The sequence below is a fragment of the Athene cunicularia genome (genome assembly GCF_003259725.1).
Source record: "Athene cunicularia isolate RWA chromosome 5 unlocalized genomic scaffold, athCun1 chr5_part1, whole genome shotgun sequence".
Classification (NCBI taxonomy): domain Eukaryota; kingdom Metazoa; phylum Chordata; class Aves; order Strigiformes; family Strigidae; genus Athene; species Athene cunicularia.
In genome coordinates this window covers 43535909-43557989 of record NW_020799101.1, presented here as the reverse complement: position 1 = coordinate 43557989, position 22081 = coordinate 43535909, and the positions used below count along the sequence as shown (strand labels likewise).

General features: G+C 36.5%; 1 protein-coding gene across 2 annotated transcripts in view; it reads right to left on the bottom strand.

The window, feature by feature from the left end:
* Nucleotides 1-22081, bottom strand: part of FUT8 (fucosyltransferase 8) — a 128604-nt gene that overhangs the window by 76656 nt on the left and 29867 nt on the right. Inside the window, exons 3-4 of one of the 2 annotated variants that reach the window (XM_026849469.1) lie at nucleotides 3816-3861; nucleotides 3192-3286 (exon numbers count right to left, since the gene is read on the bottom strand). The exons of the other annotated variant lie outside the window; for it this stretch is intronic. The gene's annotated coding sequence lies outside the window, so the exon portion shown is untranslated. The remainder of the gene's footprint in view (nucleotides 1-3191; nucleotides 3287-3815; nucleotides 3862-22081) is intronic. 2 annotated transcript variants of the gene reach the window in all.

The window sequence follows — 22081 nt, the reverse complement described above, 5'->3', positions numbered from 1 at the left end:
TACTTCCTTTTCCAACGAATGAATCTACATTTTCTCCAATTCAATATAAAATTTTCTATGTGCCCAGAAAATGCTGAAAGGGAGTCCAGATACATAGTTTCTCCTAAACTTTGCTTCATTAGGAAATTTACTTTTCCTCATTGAAAGAGTAAGTAAACCTAGAATAATCCAGATCAAACAATCTTTGGCAAACCTGTGTTGCATTTATCTCATTTTCCATTTTCATCTAGCTTTGCACTTTGTTAATTACAATTTCTTTCAAAATTTGTCCCCATGCTTTGTACACTACTGTGATCAAGCTAGGGCTGGTAATTATTTCTAATTCTAGCATCCATCTATACTAATCCAAAGAGATTTTATCCAATTTAGTTCCAAACTCCTTAGAATATTGATTAAAACAATTCAGAAATTGTATCATTCATCCCTAACTTTTTAATTACCTTTATTAATATACAAGTTATATATATTATTTTCTTCAACCAGAGAACAGCAACACATTCACAGAACATGTATTAATATTTGTATTCTATAAGTATCAGAAATACAGCTCCTACAGTTTTGTATTCAAGTTCACTATTTCAGTTATATCATTTTATTTTGCTACCCATAAAAACTATCTACTCCCTGCTTTTTCAGAAAAAAGGACAGAAATTTTGTAGTATTCTGTATGTGTAATTATTGTGTAAATTTACTTCTTTTTTCTTAATTTCCATTTACAGGTATCACAGGACATAAGTAAAAATAACCATGAAACTTGCTTACTATTTACTCCTACATCCACACCTTCATCTTTACTACTGTTTCTGTAAAAGCCTGTGTATATATATACACATACATATACCTGTATGGATTGCTCTGAGCAATGTAGGTGATTTTCTCTTCATATACTCCCTTATAATTTTACATAAATAAGTATGATTTGCTCAGCCGATACAACCAGAACATTATTCTCAAATTAAACGTTTTCTAATGGAATACAACAACCTTTTCAATTTCATTGCAAGTGGAGATTTATTCAACACTGAAGCCTTCAAATACTGTAATTTTGGATCTTCACCACAGAAAACTCCTTGGCAGGAAGAGATGGTACTGAGGCACTTCCTTAGCTCTGTGAAAGCTACAGGCCCACTCACTGCATTTGGTTAGAAAACAAAACCATAACCATAAATTTAGGAGAAAGATGGAATGTGACTTATCCTTCCTGAAATCTGGTTAGAGAGATTTTGCCACTGAGTGTGGAAGCCTGATGACTTTTCAGACTTACAGAGCTTACAAAGAAGGTAAATTACCAGGAGTTGAGGAATTCAAGTTAGACTCTAAAAGCAAGGTTATCAACTTGAGAAGAGTTATCTTAGGATGCATTTAGAAGCATTAGCAGAATACATATTATAATACATACAAGAAATTCAAAGCAGAGGAAAAATGAGCCTTAAAGGACTCCTGGTATTATTGCTGTTTCTCAAGTGTATTCTAAAATGCTCAGTTGACCAACACAGAGACTTTTTTTCAATTTAACTGGATAAAATTTTATAGCTGAGAACAACGTTGCAGAATTTTTAAATGAAAACATCTTCAGAAAGGAAGGTAGAGGAAGAATTAGACAAACATTCAGAATGTCCAGTAAGCAATCTTGTGTCAGATTTCTTCTTCTTTTAGGAGTCAACACTTCAAATTTGTTTGCAGCTTCAGAGGTAGTTGCTCTGTATAACGAACTTTATCCTACAATCCTAGTTAGTGATTACTGATGCAACCAACATAAAGGCAACAAGATGAACACATGTAGATTATAAACTGAGATCTGATTGACAGCTCCAGAGTTGCTGTATTCACAAGCCAAGTAGCAGCAATAAATTCCCTAAAATGACTGATGATCAGTGAAGACATGACAGAAGTCATCAAGCCAAGGCTGCTACTGCTTCTTTCAAGTTCTTAAGGAGTATAACTGACAAACCGAAGCTGAGAGAACAGTAAGTGTAATTTCCCACCTTCCCTACAAGTCTAGGTTCAATCAAAATCCTGTAGGAAAGTAATGAAGAAATGTAAGCAACTCTTTCATAAAATGGTTTGGGCTGGAAGGGACCTTAAAAACCACCTATTTCCTTACCCCCCTGCCCTGACCTTCCACTAGCCCAAGTTGCCCAAAGCCCTGTCCAACCTGGCCTTGAACCCTGCCAGGGAGGGGGCAGCCACAGCTTCTCTGGGCAACCTGTGCCAGGGCCTCACCACCCTCACAGTAAAAAACTTCTTCCTTATATCTAATATAAATCTGCCCTCTTGCAGTTTAAAACCATTGCCCCTTGTCCTATCCCTACACCAAGATCAAGACTCCCTCCCCATATTTCCTGTAGCCCCTTTCATCCCTGGGAGGCCGCTCTAAGGTCTCCCCAGAGCCTTCTCTTCTCCAGCTGAACCCCCCTAACTCTCTCAGCCTGTCCTCACATGGGAGGTGCTCCAGCCCCTCGAGCATCTTTGAGGCCTCCTCCGGACCCATTCAAGCAGTTCCACGTCCGTCTTACATTGGTGCCCCCAGAGCTGGACACAGCCCTGCAGGGGGAGTCTCACAAGAGCAAAGTAAAGGGGGAGAATCCCCTCCCTCGCCCTGCTGCCCACACTGCTCTGGGTGCAGCCCAGCACACAGTTGGCTTTCTGGGATGCAAGTGCACAGTGCTGGGTCATGCTGAGCTTCTTGTCAATCAACACAATCAAGCCCTTCTCCATAGGGCTGCTCTCAATTCATTCTCTGCCCAGCCTCCTCCTCCTTACAACAGAAATATTCTGTTGTATTCAAAGGGCACAAAATAAAACACTAAATTCCATTTAAGCCTAAGAATATACTTTTTAATGTAAGGGTGGTCAAACACTGGATCAGGCTGGGCAGGTTAAAGAAGTCTCCATGCCTGGAGACTGGACACAGACTTGAGCAACCTGCACCAGTTAACCCTACTCTGAGCAGCTGGGCTGGACTAGAAGATCTCCAAAGATATCTTCCAAAGTCAACTACTCTGTGATTCCATAAAATAACAGAACACCTTAAGAATTTAATTTAAGTAGCATTTTTTAGAGCTTTTGGTGTGGAAAAATAAAATCTAAAATGCATAACATGTAAATGTATAATGTATATTATCTTTCACAGAAATAACAGTAAGTTTTTAAATATCATAATTTCATAACACATCTGATGAACAGCTTACCCTCTCCATGACAACAGAAAATAAACACAACTGCATCATTCACTTGGGAGGTCAACAAGTAATTCCACTAGTCCATCAGCCAGTGAAATTAATAACTGTTAAAAAAAAAAAAAAAAGAAGAAAAAAAAAGAAGGTCCCTTTAGTTTCTCATTCAAACAAAAGCATTTCACATTCTATAAGAACACTGACTTGCCCTTGTATCATATCATTGAGAAAGAACCTAACTCTTCATCTTAATACATCATATTTTCTACTTTTTATTTAACTAATTATAAGTATTCCACAAAGATCAATTATTTAATCAGAATATTTTTAACTACCATCTTTCATTATACCTAGGTTAGGTACAATGTGATCTACCAATCAAAGAACTGAATCAAAGAATATTTTAGGCTCTCTATTGATTCAGTGAGTAACTTGTATGAGCCAGTCTCACCAGGCGCCAGTTTCCCTTGTTAATATTTGCCAAGCCCAAAATGATGTTTGAAGTTGAAATCATTAATATTTACAGATAGTATCAAATCTGCAGCTGAAAGATGTGATAAATTTAAATGCAAGATAAAAATCTGCATAATCAAAGTAATTCAGCCATTTAGCAGTTTTGTCAAATAATTGTTTCCTCACCTCTAAGCATTAGTCCCTGTTCCAAATATCAGTCAAAAATCTGAAACTGAAAAGGAAAAAAACATATCAAGGCTAGAACAATTCTTATTAATATTTTAATATTTATATTTAATGTATTTTAACCTTGATTTTTATAACATTGATAGAAGAGTATTCATATATATTTTTTCATGTACGTTATGGTTTATAAAAAGTATAAATATGTTAAGGAAATCTTACAAAAAGAAAATTAATTTTCTTTTAATCAAAACATTAAAAGTCACTAGTATAATCATTTAATGCAACTACAGAAATCACAAATCTGGAGATATGGAGAAAACTGTACACAAATAAACTGAACAGTCCTTTAAAACAATTCCATAACAGAAGAACACAACTCCCAAAATTTCAAGAAAATATCTGCTATCTTGCAAAAAGCATAAGCTCTCTTCATACTTCTTAACCCAAACACATAATTCAGCTCCCACAACAAAATTCTTCTATGTTCATTTTAGTATTTACTAGAGACAATATACATGTTGTTCCAAGCCTTGCCTTTTGTGAATTCTAGTAATACCTTTAGATGTATATAGCTTCATACTTTTTAGAAGTGCCCTCCATTTTTTTTGACAGACATCATTAGGGGGGCAGGAAGTATTCTGCTTGCTTGTTCACAATCATTTTAATGCTTCTTTAAGATGACTAGGTCAGGTAGGACCTCCCAGAGAAAGAGAGACAATCTGCATTGCTTGGAAATATCCTGACCGTGCTCAGTTCCAGGAGGTTCAACAAACTACAGCATGGCAGTCAAGAAAATTCCAGTACAGGAGCTTGCAGCTCAAGCAACAAAATTGCAGTAAGGAGCAAGGAGCAGGCTATCTGACCTTACATATGATAGGAAACTTACAGCAGATCAGAGGCCACTGTGCTGTTCACACCTTACAGTCACTGAACTAACTGTAACCAAGTGGAAGCAACAGGATATTCACCATGAAAATGCGGGCAGGGAAAAAGTTGTTAAAAAAACCCTTTACTTTTCTTCTGTCTTCCCTATTCACTGAGTTTGCAATACATAAAATGTTAATTATCCTAGCTGTTATTCTAATAAAACTTGGCACTTTTTTAATTAAAAAAAATTGGTCTCCCTTGAGGAGCTAATTATAAGAAGAAAGACTAGGCAGAAATGCATCAGAATTATGGCTAATTCAGGGTCCCATGCCCCTGAAGTTATTAAATTTATTTCTAAAAAAAACCCAAAACCAAACCCAAAAATCCAACAAACCACACACCAAGAGGCAATGGAGAACAAAGTTAAGTATTACTACCAATCCTGCTTCAACTATATAGCTTCTGGTCAGAGATCAGGAAAACAAAACCAAAAATCAACAAGTAATTTTACTATCACAGACCAATATTCTCAAAATTATGCTATATGAACACCTCGTGGTTCAGTTATCACAATGGTAGTGGTTCAGAGAAATCCATAGCCGCAGCACTTGGGGTTTGTAAGCTGAAGATATACACAGAACGCTGATCTTGAAACATTTTAACAGGAGTTAAGAATTAATCAGAAGTAAGAACCTTTTTAAAATAGATAAAAAGACATAGATCTACAATAAAAACAAATACTCTTTGAAAAGATTAATTATTCCTTGGGTTTAGATACAGTAATAAATATAAGTGCTTACAATTTCGTAACATATTACATTGGAAAGCCTGAAAAAACATGCAGTAGTTTCTAAATCTTTTGACAATTAATGCACTCTTAAACAAAAGAGGGAATTGTACCTTGAAAGGAAAAGAGCAGCTTACATGTCAAGTATATGCAAAATTGTCTGTCAAACACTTAGACAAAAAGTAACTGGTGATTTTCCTTTTAGAAAGGTAAGAGTCAGCTGAAAAACAATACACTCCTCCATGGAAATTATATATATGGACTCCTTTTAATAAGCAATGGATAAAGCAGTCTTCAGTTTTGCAGTCCCTTTTAACTATTAAGTTAATATATTAACCAGAAACACAGCAAAGTAAGAAGTTATCTTTTGTCTTATCTGAACTAACTGTATGTCTTTGTGAGATACAAATTACCTTAGCAAATGAACAGGATGATTATATAAGTGAAGGTTTATTTATTCTTGTTTACTTACTGTATTGACTCCATACAACCCTAATCTAATACAGCCGCAGACAAGAATGAATAATGAAAATTCAAACATCAATTCTATCATCAACCGTGATCTTCCTCCACAGTAATAAGGTTAATGATCTACTGACAGCCCTTGTAGAAACCTCACTGCAAAAGAAAATAGGAAGAGAATCTGTGAAAGCAATAGAGTAAAAGAGAGTATGAAAGTTAGTAGGACATAACTTACGTTAAAAAATAAAGGATTTCTGACACTGAATTGCTTCTTACACTTGCAAACAAAGGCATAACAAAATTTAGGGATTAGGAGTTTAATCCGGATAAATTCAGCTCAAGAGGAAGGGGAAAGGAGTCCCTAAACCTCTAAATCTATAGCAGCTAAAGGAATGAGCCATTTAAACAGATGATTTAATGAAGTAATGGATTCTTGGTCGCTCATTCCCTTTAAACTGAAGCAGCAAAAATGCTTATTAAAAAAATATATCATAGTTCAATCAAGAGGTTGAAAAAAATTGTGTTTTCTGCCCTGCATTAGTCAGATGAGAGTTGATGAACTGAAGTGGCCCATGCCTTTCTTATCCGAACTTAGAACTTTCTACATTCTTAATAGAGGACAGAACTTAATACCCCTAATACTGTGAAATACTTCCGGAGATCAGTAAATCCCTAGAATAAAGAAGGTCAATCTTCTTAGCCCATCAAGCTGCATACCAAAATCTTAACATGGTCCACAACCACATAGTACGGCACATATCCTGGAAAGAAAAAGTGTTCAGAAGCTTCCCTAAACATCACTGAGTGGAACACCCTGCTGAACTTCATTGCTGCTGGCTGACTTCTTCCAGTAGCTGGAGATTTCTGTTAACCAACAGCCCCTGTGTCAGCATGACCACACTACTGGTCATATGATGTGATTCTAAAATCTGAGCTGCATTTAAACTGGATGTAAGCTACAGATTTGCCATCACTTCCCTAGAAAAATGGAGCCCAACGCATTCTACCATGACCTAGTTAAAATGTGTTCAAACATGCTTACTGATCTTGCTAATCTTTCAAACAACCTTTTAGTCACAATTGCCAAACTTTTTTTTTTTCTCCAAAAGTCACAAAAAAGCTGATTTTAAAAAAGCGCTAATGCTCTCCAAATTTTATTGGACATTTCTCTTTAAATCAAGCTGAACTCCTCATTAGAAGCTTAAAAAAAGAAAACAGCTAATTTTCTAACATCACTTATAATACACAACAGTAACATCTTTCATACTGCATGTGGTTCCACAGCCAAGAAATTCACAAAGTAATGAGATGTTGTCCCATCCCCAAGACAGTTTGTTTCACAGTTTTGGATTAGAATCCAAATTTATCAAAAAGTGACACACCAATGTCTTGCTTTCTGTTTCAATGCTTTCCTGAGACCAAAGTACACCTGCCTCTTCTGCTTGGGGCAAGTGCAGCTTCTTTTCAGTAGCCTAATCTAGATACCTTGGGTAAGAAACGGAATGTGACAAAAGAGATGGACAATCTTTAGCTAAGATTTGATCTTTCCATTGTTATTGGTGCTGAAGCTCTCCACTAAATCTTCTTTTCCACCAGCTTCCCCATGTCATCCCTTAATGGCTGCAAACATCAGAAGCAACATCAGAGGTAAGATCTTTCTTTTGGCTGGCATCAAAGCAACATGCAAAAATTGAATAACCAAGAAACTTAACATCAGCCTGTTCACAACTCAGCTGGATGTTTATAAATCAAGATGAAAACCAGGCAGATGAGAGAGCTGCTGAGCTTGTAATAGTTATGCAAAAATGCATGACACTTGGCAGCCATAAGAAAACTGGAGTGCTATTTGCAACCAGGAGGTTTTGCAAACTCAAAGCATAGTCAAGGCTATAAAGTATTCAGAAGCTGGAAAAAAAAGTCACAGAACTGAGCTAAAAGCTTTCCTTGTTACACATGGGAGGCTTGGGGACTGGGTGATTTGACAACCCAGCAACAGAAATGCCAGAATACAATTCTGAGTGGGCTGCTTCAGGGAAAAATGTCTGAAGTGATCATTATCTAAATAATCGGACTTGCTTTGTGTCATCATTTTCTAATATAAATTGAACTGTGTTTTCTGAAGTGTTTTTATTAGAACAAGAAAAACTTTAGTGAAGATTGTAAATACTAATATTGCTGTATGATAAATAAGTATTTGCCCTATGTTTAAGTCCACTGTGCCACAATATATGTATCTTAGCCTGTAAAAATTCCTCTTGGCACTCCAATTTTCTTTTAAACACTATTCTGTTTTCATAGATTAAACACTTTTACTTTAGGACACAGAACTTTACATACTACAATAGCACAATAACGAGATTTAATGAGCTAATTCATGTATGGGAAGCAATTTCTGTGCATCAGCATATATGTTCAATGCTGTCAAATTTACACTGGTTTACAGCTTTCCTAGAGCTCCATGTCACCAACACTTGATTGCTTCCTGTATCTGATCTTCACTACCACCACAGCTCAAGTGCACTGCTGATCTAAGATCTATCCTTTTACTTAAAACTGAAGGAACTGAGAAACTCTTAAGTACTTTGTACAATAGTAAGGCTATGAATAAAACAGAACTGCGAAAGTTGCAAGTCAAAACCTCACATAAAGCTGCCAACAGCTTTTCCTCTCAAAACTGGTGTGACATTACTGAGAAAAATGACACAGGAGTGTAAAACATCTTCAAAGATATTAGCTTTTTGTTTCACTCCTTTTACATCAAGTAGTAAGATTACACTGTTAATCAGAATTCCCATTTTTATTGATAACATAAATATCAGTAATTCATACATTTACTGTCAAACCCTGGTGAATGTCAGAAACTATCAGTCTTAACTAGTCAGCCATTTTCTTTAATATGCAAGATGTGGGGGGTTGTGTGTGCCTGTGAGTGTGTGTACATATATAACTTTATCAACAGAAAGTTTAAATTTTTTTAACAAAAAGAGTATTTTATTTTATAAACTAAAAATTCTTAAAATAAGATCAATTAATTTGTCATATAAAGTCTGTAATTATTAAAAAAAAATTGATACTGTAGAGTAAAAAAAGGGCTTGAAAGCTAAATTTGCATATTTTTTCACATGCCGTTCTAGTGAAATCCCATTCAAGTATTTCAGACTGGTAATAAGGAACATAATGAAATATCCTTTTTAAAAAGGTCAAGCACTAGGAAAAAGCTACAATCATGTTTTTCTTACTACTTCCTAGATAAGCTGACAATACTATCCACAAAAAAAGCCTTTACATTCATAGAATCATTGCCTATAGACTCATTATTTGGGAGAAAAGCAGTGTTTTGCTTTGTGGTGAACAGTTGTTAATAAGGATGTGACTATATCATGGCCAGCTGCTCCTATTTTGCAGTCCTCCAGCAGTATCTCACAATTTATTGGACTTGCAAGTTCAGTTTTTCCATCTACTCTCTTTTATACCAGATATTATCTTCTTATTCCTCCTTTCAGTGTAGGGTTTTTAACCCTACCCTTCAACTTCCTTTATTTCTGAATAGTTCAGCCTAAGTTTAGCAGTAATAGCAAGAACTGAAAGCTGCTCCCTATTGCCCCGGCTGGCACTGGAGGAGCTCTCCATGGTGCTGAGCGCCGCCGGCAGCCACCCGCGCCGGGAGCCCCGTTGCTCAAGACTCAGGCTAAGGTCCAGCCGCAGACAATCGATGTGCTGCCAGGCTGATGGATTCTCGTTTTAGCAAAATCAGTCTCAGGACAGAACAACCTAGAAAAGTAAAGTGGCATCTGGACGGCATTAGAGTTTAGCTCCACAGGAAGGGATAAGGATAAAGGATCTACATCTCTACTCCTTAAGTTATTCGCAAAATCAAAAAGCAACAATGAATCGAGAAAACAATGAGATCAGTCTACTACCCCCATTTGAAAATTACAAACTGGCAATTAAAACAAATGGCAGCAGAAGCTAAGTGGAGGTCAGAGGCTTCCCCATAATGCCCCAAACATTATATACGTGATTAAGTACCCTGTTAAGACATGTTCAGAAGTGAAATACTGTCCTTTGAAGTTGGTTTTGATAAAATTAGATTCTAGACAGAGAAGTACAATGAACAGACTTCTAAAGACCTTGAGCAACTCTGTATCCAGGCTTATAGGTCAAGGGACAATGAAAACAAAGAAAAATTTGAGACAGGAATGGTCCTATAAATCTGATAGTACATGACATCAACATCATTCTTACACGGAAATTAACTTTGATGACAGGGATTAGAAGGCGGCAGGTTACAACAGTAAGGCATTAAAATATCACCCATATAAGATAACAAGCTGCTTAACAGTAGCGAAGGCTCTATGTTGATATGACCGCTGAGTGCAAAGGATTTTGTAACAAAACTAGAGAGTCTTTTAGAAAATGCTGGGAAGGAGCTGGTGACTTCATGTCCGCGCCCACTCCCAGAAACAATATAGAAAGTAGCAGAAAAGAAGTCTTTGGAGTACAACTTGAGCTGCTTTATAAAAATATTATCATGACCTTGGTTTTGCTCCCTGTGACACACTTAAGTTGAACGGTAGTAATGAAGCTTAATTGGAAGATACTAAATTGGTAGATTACAGAATTTCTGAGAAGCAAATTCTTACATGCATTAAAGAAATAGCAAAACTTTTTAAAAGCACAATACAACTGAAAAACTGGACAGAGATTCTGTAGAGTCACATGATATTTGAGTTGTAACAATACAACTGAAAAAAAGGACAACAGCAGGAAAGCTAAATGAAGCACATGCATTCGCAGATACTAGGAGCTTAAATTGATCCCTACATTGAAATCTTTCTTCAGAAAGACATGACAGAAGAATTTTTGCAGCTTGAAATGCCAGGAAAATGATCAAAATCAAATCATCAGGACCAAATTGTGAAAACTGTGTGTGCATATCTATTCTAATGGAAATCAAGTAACACAAAACAGAAACACAGAATCATCTCGGTTGGAAAAGACCTTGAAGATCACCCAGTCCAAGCATTAACCTCACGCTGACCGTTCCCAATTCCACCAGATCCCTCAGCGCTGGGTCAACCCGACTCCAACCCCTCCAGGGGTGGGGACTCCCCACCTTCCCTGGGCAGCTCATTCCAACACCCAACAGCCCCTTCTGTAAAGAAATACTTCCTAATATCTAGTTTAAACCTTCCATGGCAGAACTTGAGGCCATTCCTTCTTGTCCTATCGCTTACTACTTTGTTAGAGAGACTCATCCCCAGCTCTCTGCAACCTCCTTTCAGGGAGCTGTAGAGGGTGATGAGGTCTCCCCTCAGCCTCCTCTTCTCCAGACTAAACCCCCCCAGTTCCCTCAGCCGCTCCCCGTACGACCTGTGCTCCAGACCCTGCACCAGCTCCGTTGCCCTTCTCTGGACATGCTCGAGTCATTCAATGGCCTTTTTGGAGTGAGGGGCCCAAAACTGAACACAGTCATCAAGGTGCGACCTCACCAGTGCCAAGTACAGGGGTCAGATCCCTTCCCTGTCCCTGCTGGCCACGCTATTGCTGACACAAGCCAGGATGCCATTGGCCTCTTGGCCACCCGGGTACACTGCTGGCTCCTGCTCAGCCATCTGTCAATCAACACCCCCAGGTCCCTCTCTGACTGGCAGCTCTCCAGCCACTCCTCTCCATCCATCACCCCAGTTTTAGCACAATACTACCAACATAACAAGCACTGGAGTTCTTTCTTTGAAAAAGATTCCTTATGCTTGACTGAACTTTTCAGGTATACCAGTTCTCCTATCGCATTTGCCTTCTGCACATACGTATGCTTTTATGAAGACTGAATCAAACAGCTACCAAAATTGTGACTGAATTGTATTTTATAGCGTTCTTTTTCTCAACCTGCATAACTTGTAAACATCAACTTGTAAAGACATCAGAATCAAAATACCTAAGCGTATCTTTACAGTATCTCAGATGCAATTCTAAGTCCACCTCTTCTGCTCATAGCTTATTCAAACTTGAATAAACTTGGACCATGTACTTCTGCTGTTTTCAGATTTTTCATAAAAGCATCAACTTGAAATGAAATGTAATACTAATCTGAACACATTTGTAGATTGGATCTAGTTTTTGAGATGGTGAGCAATAACAATTTCACCTGAGGTTCAAAATGCTATGATAATTAGTTCCTCTAAAAAACAGTTTTATGTTTTCCTAAGTCACCTTCTCAGGTGTTGATTAAAGCCATGATTAGTAACTGCCACTGCATTCATTTGGAGTAGAATCTTAGCCTTTCCCTGTACGTAGTTAAACATCTTGTATGGCAAAAGGAACAGTCACACTGAATTTCTTTCAGTAAACGTGTCACAATTTTCTCATAATATGTAGTCTTTTTAAATTTCGAACAAAATAAAAAGCACTAAATTCCTTCATTAAACTACAACACTTAGCATATTGTGCTTTTTTGTTTCTACCTAGAGTGGCACTACTAATCACTCCTGTCAAGAATATCTTAGCTATCACTACCACAGCATCTGCCCAACACAAGTGAATATTAAGTCTTTTGCTATGGTCAGTGTAATTCTTTAGCAGTTTAAAATATTTACAGGACTGGTGGCAATGTGTTCTACCTCACATTATGATCACCCGCCTTCAGAAGCATAGGTGATGGACATCAGCGTCCCTGTATCAGGTGGTCAAAACTGATGTAAGCTTTCTCAAATAAACAAAATCATAAAGAAGCTGCCTGAAAACAATAGCCAGAATAATTTTATTATCTATTAACTAAATACATTTCAAATCAGTATTAAAGACAGTAACACTGAGGGAAAGAGAGTGAAAAGAAAGAAATGTAGCATGGCACGTACAGAAAAAAAATAAATCTATACACTATCACAACATCCTTCTACGTAGTAGCCCAGGGTATTTTTATTAGTTAATTATTTTCAGAAACTTCTTTTCAAATACCAGGTATTTGACAGAGTATTTTTGTTTTCCTTTGGAAAAAAAGGGACATATGGGCATATAATTTATTACTGCAAACTGTCACTGGTTATTTCACAGAAAGATATATAATACTTTAAAAAGTTTTTTAATTGATGCATACAAGAAACTATAATTCATACTTTGATTCATTTATAAATTGTCTAAATATTTATTAATAGATTCCATAAGAGTTTTCTAGGAAAAACTCCCTATGCAAGAATGGATGGAAGACAAATTACATACTCTGAGTTTATTGCATTGTGATTTGCATAGGTGTCTCCAGAGAGAAATAAAAGGATTTCAGATCCACTTCTCATTAATCCTAAAAAACTTGAGTTTGGGGATCTATACTGATTTCAGACATACACAAGAACTTAAGCTTTTAAAAACACACATGCGACAGAATACGTATTTTAAATACACCTTGGTCTTCATAGCAATGATGGTAGACATAAGCCTAAAATAGCATAGGGTGATCAAAAATTTAACTCCAGTGTTTTTAAAAAAATCCACTGCCCTGATTTAATGGATCTCTTAACATTTTCCAAACTGCAAAAGGGATTCCCAATTCTAGCAAAAATAATGCTGTACCGACAACTAGATCTACAAGCAGAATATTTTCATTTGTTTCAGATTACCAAACAAAAAGTTTTTAAAGAAACTCAGTTATGCATAAGTATAAAAACATTTAGGTGTTGCCGAAAGCCACATCAGGCTTTAGAAAAATATTATTGCAATATTTATATTACAATACACAAAAAGAAATTATATGTGCAATAAACAGCAGCAACTGCCAGAAAAAAAATGTGCTTTACAGTTCTTTTTCTTAAGCAATGCATATTAAGACCATAACCAAGAAAATGGGAACATTCAAGGCTATTGTTCTAAAATATACCTTTATTGCAGTGAGTTGAATTTAACTCCATCTGAAAACTCAGCCAAAATCTTACTTTTCCTGGAACCAGAAATGAACCTAAAGTATTATTTTGACAGTTGTTAAACCTGAACCAGAACAAATTGCACTAAACTGAAAAATGTCCTGGTTGCTATCTAAGTGTACACAAACCATTATCCATCAAATATAGAACAAGGCAGGGGGGCAAAAACATCTTTACTATCAAATTCAGCTTTATAAAGTATAATTTTTTTAGTCTTTTCATGTCATATTACAAAAGGCTTCCATATACTGAACTGAGTAATGCGAACAGCCATATCTTCATGAAATGCCACATGCACAGGTTCATTTAGTACCATTCAGATATTGTTTTTTTCCATTGCCTGGCCACAGGAAGACTTCTTCCCAAATCTCATTATGTATTCATTTCTAACTTTCTTCACTCCTAATTTATCTTAGAGAAGCACACACACAAACACACAAAAAAAGTAAACATTATGTCAAGATTATTTAGAACCAAATACAATGCTGGTTTCCTATACAGATGCTATTTAGAAAAATTCAAGAGACTCTGCTTTCCCACTAATTTATTCTTATGATGAACTACACATGACCCAGCATAGTTCCTTGATCAGGGTAAGATGAATCCTTGCATTACATTGTTCTTATTATGAAAAGTAACCATATATTCTTGTTTTTCTATTCCCTTATGGAGTTACAAATTCACAAAAAAACTGCTTCCCTTTTCCCAGCAGACCCATTTTTCTAAAAGTTACTGTTGAAAAGTCTTGCCAAAACTATGCAATTTAACTTTAGTTTATTGATCAGGTCATCTCTACATTGGCTCTTCTTCAATATACCATACTTATATCCAACAACTCTGTTTTCAAAGTTTCTCCAGATTTGCTTGGTATAGAAGTTAAACTTGCCGATCTTCTGCCTCAAAGACCAGCTTTGGAATTCTCTTAAAATAAGGTTCTATTAGATACATCACCTTCTATTTTTCTGAAACAGACACCAATATAAACAATAGTTATGCAACAAAGTCAGTCCTATGTATAGATATGAACAGGATTTAGTCCCAGTATACAACTACAGGCAGCTAAGATAAAGCTATATACTATACAAGAAGACATTACCAGGGAGCAGTGGGGGCCATCATTTCACAGTTCTGTTGAGGAAGTTTTCCCACATGCAATACAGGCTTTTGAAACAGTTTAGCATAAACTTTCTTCCTTAGATTTGTTTGTTAGTTTGCTTGTTTGGTGCATTTTCTTGTTTTAAGTGTTAGGCTTTCTCTTCTCTCCTGCCCCATTTTCTCAGATTTTCACTGCTTGACAAAAAAATGTATTATAGACCTAAACTGCTGAAAATTAGGATATAAGTAAACAGGCATGAAATCCAACAAATCATTGCAATTACACACCCCTAAACATTCTTTACCTATTCATAGTTCTGATAATTCTAGAAATTAAGAAATTTTTAAAATGTTCAGATCATTATCAGTAATAAAGTGGAGGGAAAAGTTAACTTATTCTGACAATAAAGAAAGGAAAACATTAGGTTCCACCAAAATGATCCCAAAATAATTCTTGTATTTGATATTAAAAATAAAATACAGTAAATAAATCAAAAACAATTACTTGGTTCTTAGCCCATTATAAAATAACTTGTATTCTCTGCTTTCTTAGAAAAAAGTTCTGCCTTCATCTTGTATAATTAAATCACAGGTGGGGAAAGATTAAAAAAACAACCCAAAAACCCCCACAAAAAAAAAAATAAAATCCAACCCACAAAAAAACAAAACAAAACAAAAAAAAACCACAAAACACAGACACAACAGAAAAATCTAGCACCCTCTCCACAATGTGACTGCATAAACTGGTCCAGAGAACAGGGGAAAAAAAAAAGGCAAAATTTTTCTTGCCTTGAAGAACTCTGAACAAGCAGTCACACTGAGCAATTTAGCTGCTGAAGAAACCTAATCAATTCATAAACACAACAGTCTTTCTAGATGAAAGAAACACTTGATTATTCATCATAACAGGCCAGGCATTAGACTGAAATCAAAAGTTGTTACAGCATTAGGCAGAGTAATAAATCGCATTTCAGAAAAAAATACTGTAGGTCTGTAAAAAAAAAACAAAAAAACCCACAACAAACCCAAGAAAAGGCCTTTGCTTATACTATGCCTGTTAAAAAGAATACAGATTAAAAATTAAGAGGGGAAAAAGACCCAACCTTTCGTGTGTGCATGTGGGCACATAACATGCTTTTAAGGTCACTAAAGAAACGGCACCGATTAAGATCCTGTTCAAATAGAAGACAATAACAGAAGTAGCTGGCAATGACTCAGTGAGTGTCTACAGGGAAAGGCAATTTGGAAGCAGCATACACGTATGGAAGTACTAAACTGCAACAGAGTTTTGATCATCTGCAGTATCAAACTATCAGTTAATTCTTCTGATCCTTCTTTAATGGCCTGTTTTGAGCCTCGGCAGATACAGAGCTGGAGAAAATCCACAGATTTTAGGAAATCACACAGAACCTACTGATTATATTTGGCATGCACTAGGAAAAGATCTCATGCTTTCTGCCATCAGTTCCATCTCCAAATACGAGTACAACCAGTACTAAATTACAAAAAAGTTGGTGCAAAGGTGTAAATGAAATGCAGGGAATAAGCAATCATTCAATATAAGGCAAATAGGGAAAGCCCTCAAATACTGCCAAATTTGAGGGATTTACAGAGTCAAACCTGCAAGATCATTGCTCCAAAAAGGCACATGAAAGAACCAAAAGCAGAGTGAGAGGTGGATAGATATGTTATTAAGATACTCTCTGAAGCCATTAGAATGCATGAACTGCGTTCCACCAATTTTCTGAACAAGGCTGAAGTTTTCCTTTTTCTTGACCTTGCTTTGTGCTATGCTCCCTGCTCCAGTGAGGCATCAACCGACTAATCCACTCTAATACACACTGCTGTAAAATGGTCCCAAACTCAGAGATTATTTTACACTGGTCACATCTGAGCAACATGCCCTGGAATACTGCTACTGTACTGAACATCCAAAACTAAGCATAAACTGCTAGCTGAAAAATCCAGGGATCACATAACAGTTCCAACTTCGTGATTTTGTAGTATGTTCAGAGTACATGTAAATGCCATTACTTTTGACTTAAAGCGTATGCTTCAGAACAGAAGCGGTTTTCAGAAATGTACCATTTCAAACATATTGTGAAGCACTAATGTAGAATGAATGTTTCATTTTCAGTTTTTGCAAGATAACTTCAGAAGCATCGGCATTAACTTTTCCCCTCCAACAGAGGGGGATTTAGTAATTCAGGTTCATCATATAAATCATGTCACATTGTGACATATTTTAAGAATTATCTATTAGTTAATGGCAACAATTAAGAATTGAAAAACAGAGATTCAAGGTATATGTAAATTCGTTTTCTGGAATGTCCCAGGAAAAACAGGAAACAACATTATAAAAAGGTAAGAAAACATGGAGATCAGCAGACTGAAAACAACTAGATGAATCATTTGAATGGAACCAGCGGGACAAAATTAATGTAAACATCTTAATCTGGATGTTAATTTAAAACAGAAATGGTTTAGTAACAGCAAAATACAAACATCATAAAATATTTGGGGCAAAATAACTTAAGAACCTATTCTAATAGTATTGCTACATTAGAAAAAGTTTTATGCCAAAAGCCATCAGCTGTCACACTGATGCTAACAGGGGCACATTACAGCATACATACACTTGTTTTTGTAAATATTCTGACTCCTGTTCACAAAATCCTGTGACTACAGAAAGATGCACAGGTCAGTTGACATTACAGAGCCTTCTTTATCATTGCCTAAGATATGATCAATGGATTCTTTTACAATGCTCTGTGGGATGCTAACCACAGCATTCAGGGAATTATGAAAACTCAAGAGTCCACTTCCCGCAGCTCCACTTGCGGCTTTTTAATGTCTCGTTTTTAAATTAATTGTGGCTTACCACACCAGTTTCAATTCTGCCACCCTCAAGAAGAAACATGAATTCTTCTCAAATGAGTGTTATGTACATATAACAACAGCATACACAAGTTTTCCCTATTTGTTTGACTTCAACAACTACAAAATCATGCAGTAATGAAGACAAGATAATCAAGACAAAAGGATGCATGATACAGATGGTGCACAAAATTCACCAACTGCTGCAAGTATTCATTGACCAGCTGCACAGTACTGAGTGGTACTTTTGGGTCTGTGAAAAAAACACCAAGATATACAGTCGTTCACTGTTACAGTTACAGGACAGTCAGCAATCTCCTTGTACCCTTCAAATTATGTTCATGTCAAACACCGCTGCCATGTAATATTACCAACAGCAAGTCAAGGTCATTTGACAACGGGGCAAAATGGAATGATGACCCTCCAGAAGTTTGCAATCCCAGACTACTATCAGTCACCAGATCATCTGCTTGAAGGGAAATACAAAGTAAATAGCTATCATCACATATGAAGAGCCACTAAAACATGACCTCCCCCATCACAGCACTGCAACTGTAACGTGCAGGCAAAGTAACATTTTTAGACAATGGAATTTCTAAAATGTGATCAATCAAGAAGACAGTGACATATAGCAGTTCTTCCCTCCTCAGCCAATCTTAAGCATAGAAGGGAAAGAAGTACTTTTCTACATGAAAAAAAAAAAAAAAAAAAAAAAAAAAAAAAAAGAATATCATCAATATTAAAACGGTTCAGCAATAAAGTGCAAAAACATTAGCATTTTTCCTGGAAAGACACATTCAGTGGCACAACTGCAATGCCAATATTTATTCTGAGGGATTCTACCTTTAGCCTGACAGGTGAAATTCTACACAGTGTCTAAAAAGGAGAAAGGAGTGATACAACTACTGCATAAGAAGACACAACATGACCCTTGACTATGCATCTGATTAGCTGAAAAGGAGCTGGTAATGCCTCGAGACAAGGATTCATTTCACAGAATTTAATATTCCTGCTACTGTTACACATAATATTTTACATAGTATTTGTACAAAAATGTTACCAGTAATATGCTGACTTTGGTGAGGGTATGTTGATAACCTGTTGGCAGAGGGTAGTATGGTACTGAGAACTGAACCAGGATTTCTTTGAAACACTTTAGCTAATGTTTGTTCCCTGAGCAATAAAATGAGTTCTCCCTTCTGTCTGCAAAGCCAATGGCAATCCTTCTTCCTTTTTTCCCATCTAATGCGGATGTTTTACTAAATAGTCTTGTTGCACTGCTTCCAATACATCCTGCCTCCCACCTCTGCTTGCCAAGTAGGCTTTTTACCACCAGAGAAACTCAGAAAATTATTTCCTAAGCTATGTCTTCCCTTCATCTAATCAGAATCAGTCTTTCAGGTATCTGATACCTCAACCAAAGGCCACTGACAGAAAGAACAGATTTATTTTGTTCACATTAAACAAGGGGGAGAGGGGGGCGAGAACACAAGTACCATTACATTTTTTCTATGAGAATCTCTCCAATTTAGATCAGTTTGTTTCAGGAGTGATTTGTCACTACCCTCAAGAGAACTGTATATCATTCATCACAGTTTACAGATAGTGATACCAAGCAGGATGAACTGCTGAAGATACAAATATAGAAACGGTGCACTAAAAATGGCCCAAATTTTAGAGGCAGTGGTGATTATGGCTACCATATGATATCAAAGGCAATCAAGGCAAGTATTACACCCGGCACTGGTGAGGCCACACCTCAAATACTGTGTTCAGTTTTGGGCCCCTCTCTAATAGAAAGACCTTGAGGTGCTGAAGTATGTCCAAAAAAGAGTAACAAAGCTGGTGAAGGGTCTGGAGCACAAGTCTTATGAGGAGTGGCTGAAGGAACTGGGGTTGTTTAGTCTGGAGAAAAGGAAGCTCAGAGGAGACTTATTGCTCTCTATAACTACCTGAAAGGAGGTTGTAGCAAGGTGGGGGTCAGTCTCTTTGCCTAAGTAACAAGCAAAAAGACAAGAGGAAATGGCCTCAAGTTGCACCAGGGGAGGTTTAGACTGGATATTAGGAAAAATTTCTTCACTGAAAGACTCTGAAGCATTGGAACAGGCTGCCTAGGGAAGTGGCTGTGTCACCATCCCTGAAGGTACTTGAAAGACATGTAGACATGGCACTTAAGGACATGGTTTAGTGATGGATTTGGCAAGTGCTAGGGTAACAACTGGACTCAATGGTCTTTTGCTGCCTAAGTAATTCTATGATTCTATGGCATGGAAAAGGCATCTGCTCAAAACTTTTCTGAAAAAGCACAGTAACAAAAAAGAAACATTTTTTTTAGAAATAAAAAAAAAGTGCCTTTTGTGTCATTCGTATTTCCAGTTTACCTCACAAATTTGGCTTAAATATCAGTTAGTTTGGCCAACTAATTACTATCTTGCTTTCAAAGAGTATTTCAGATCTCCAATGTATTTTATTTTCATGGCCTAGGTTGTGACATATTTTTGTTTGCAATTAATCGATTTCATAATACATAACCAGAAATTCTACCCTGTTGTCAGAACAGTTTATTTAATTTCATAGGCTTTTTATGGCCAACTAGGTTTTTAAGATGCTTTGAAAGCTAGTTCTTTCATTTTCTTTTCTTATAACGTACTCAGAGCTATGTAAACAGAAGATGCTGCCAGGGAGTGGAGGGAGAATGTCAGGCTTCCACAAGAACATAAAAACAATAAATATAAGCTACCTCCCTGAACTCACTTCACCCATTCATCAGGCTTCATGTAGGTATCCAAAGTTTCCTTGCTTTCTTTAAGTCTGTACCCTCTAGTACATCCCCTTTCAGTGAACTAGTTTTCACAGATATTACTATGGTATCCTTTTCTGAATTTCTAAAGAAATCCACTTTCAAGTAATAATGTTCCTAATGTATTCCAAACAGGGATAGCATGAAACTGCATCAGAAAGTCAAAAGCATGGACAGCAGCATCAGCATTTTAGTTATTCTCTTTTCTGGTAGAAGTCACCTTATCACCCAATTTTTTGTTCTTTTCTTGGTTCTCTTCTTATATAACTATGATATACACAGAGATATTCCTGCAAGTACTCAGCAGGTGGGGTTGCACTTTTTTTTCTGCCCAATGGAAAGACAAGAGGCAGACACCATTTGGAACACAGTAAATTCCAGCCTAATAAAAGAAAAAAAAAAAAACAACAAAACACAACACAACCACCTATGAGGACTGTCAAACTCTGGAGCAGCTCTCAAAGAGCAGAGATTCCACATCATCTGAGATGTACAATACCAGACTTGAACAAGCTGCTCTAATTGGAGCTGCTATTGAGGGGCTGGACTAAACGGAAATCCCTTCCAACCAGCATGATTCTACAATTCACATGTGCTGAAAAGATCCATGCAGTTTACATTACACAGACTGCAGCATGAACACAGTTACCCAAAACACATTGGATAATTTAAAGACAACAGCTTGATTCCAATCACAGTAACCATTAGGCAATTGAAACTGTAGCCAACTGCTGACAAACCACACTGTGAACTACATCAATGAAAGATTATTTCACAAGACAGGGAATGTGGCATCTACAGAGTAAAACAATGTAACCAGGAGACTTTTTTTAAATTACAAAGCAATTTTGTTTAAATACTAGATTTGGCTTTAGCAGCAAAAGCTGAATTTTGAAATTGAGACATGCAAAGCTACCATAAGTAAGGATTATTCCTACAGGCAAAATATTGAATTGTGGGTTTTGCTACAAATCTACATTACTCCAATTCACATTACTCCAATTCCAATAAACTGGTTTAAAAATCACGGCCATATCTCAAGGAAGTTTGTAATAAAAAGCTTATTTAAATTCAGTCACCTACAAGCCTATTTTTATATAGCATGTATCAAGGCTAATAGCAGAAGTCACAATGCTTTCTGAAATTTTTGTTCAAGTATTGCTAGGGTTAAATTAAAAGGCCTTTGGGGGGAAGGGGGGGAATTTGTTTATACAGATTGTATTAATACTGTCTTGAACATAATCTGACATCCCACAAACTGATCACTGAAACTTTTTTCCTATTTTTTTCATCAGAACCACACATTTTGTCCGAAGTAATGCGTATCTTTTACTAAAGCCACTCATGTTATTCCAACACATTAAATGAGAAAGAATTAATAACTCCCAGATAAATTGCTTGACTAATTAGTTCCCAAACATGTCTTTTTCAGCTTTTACCAATGTCCTTTCATGCAGAATTAAAG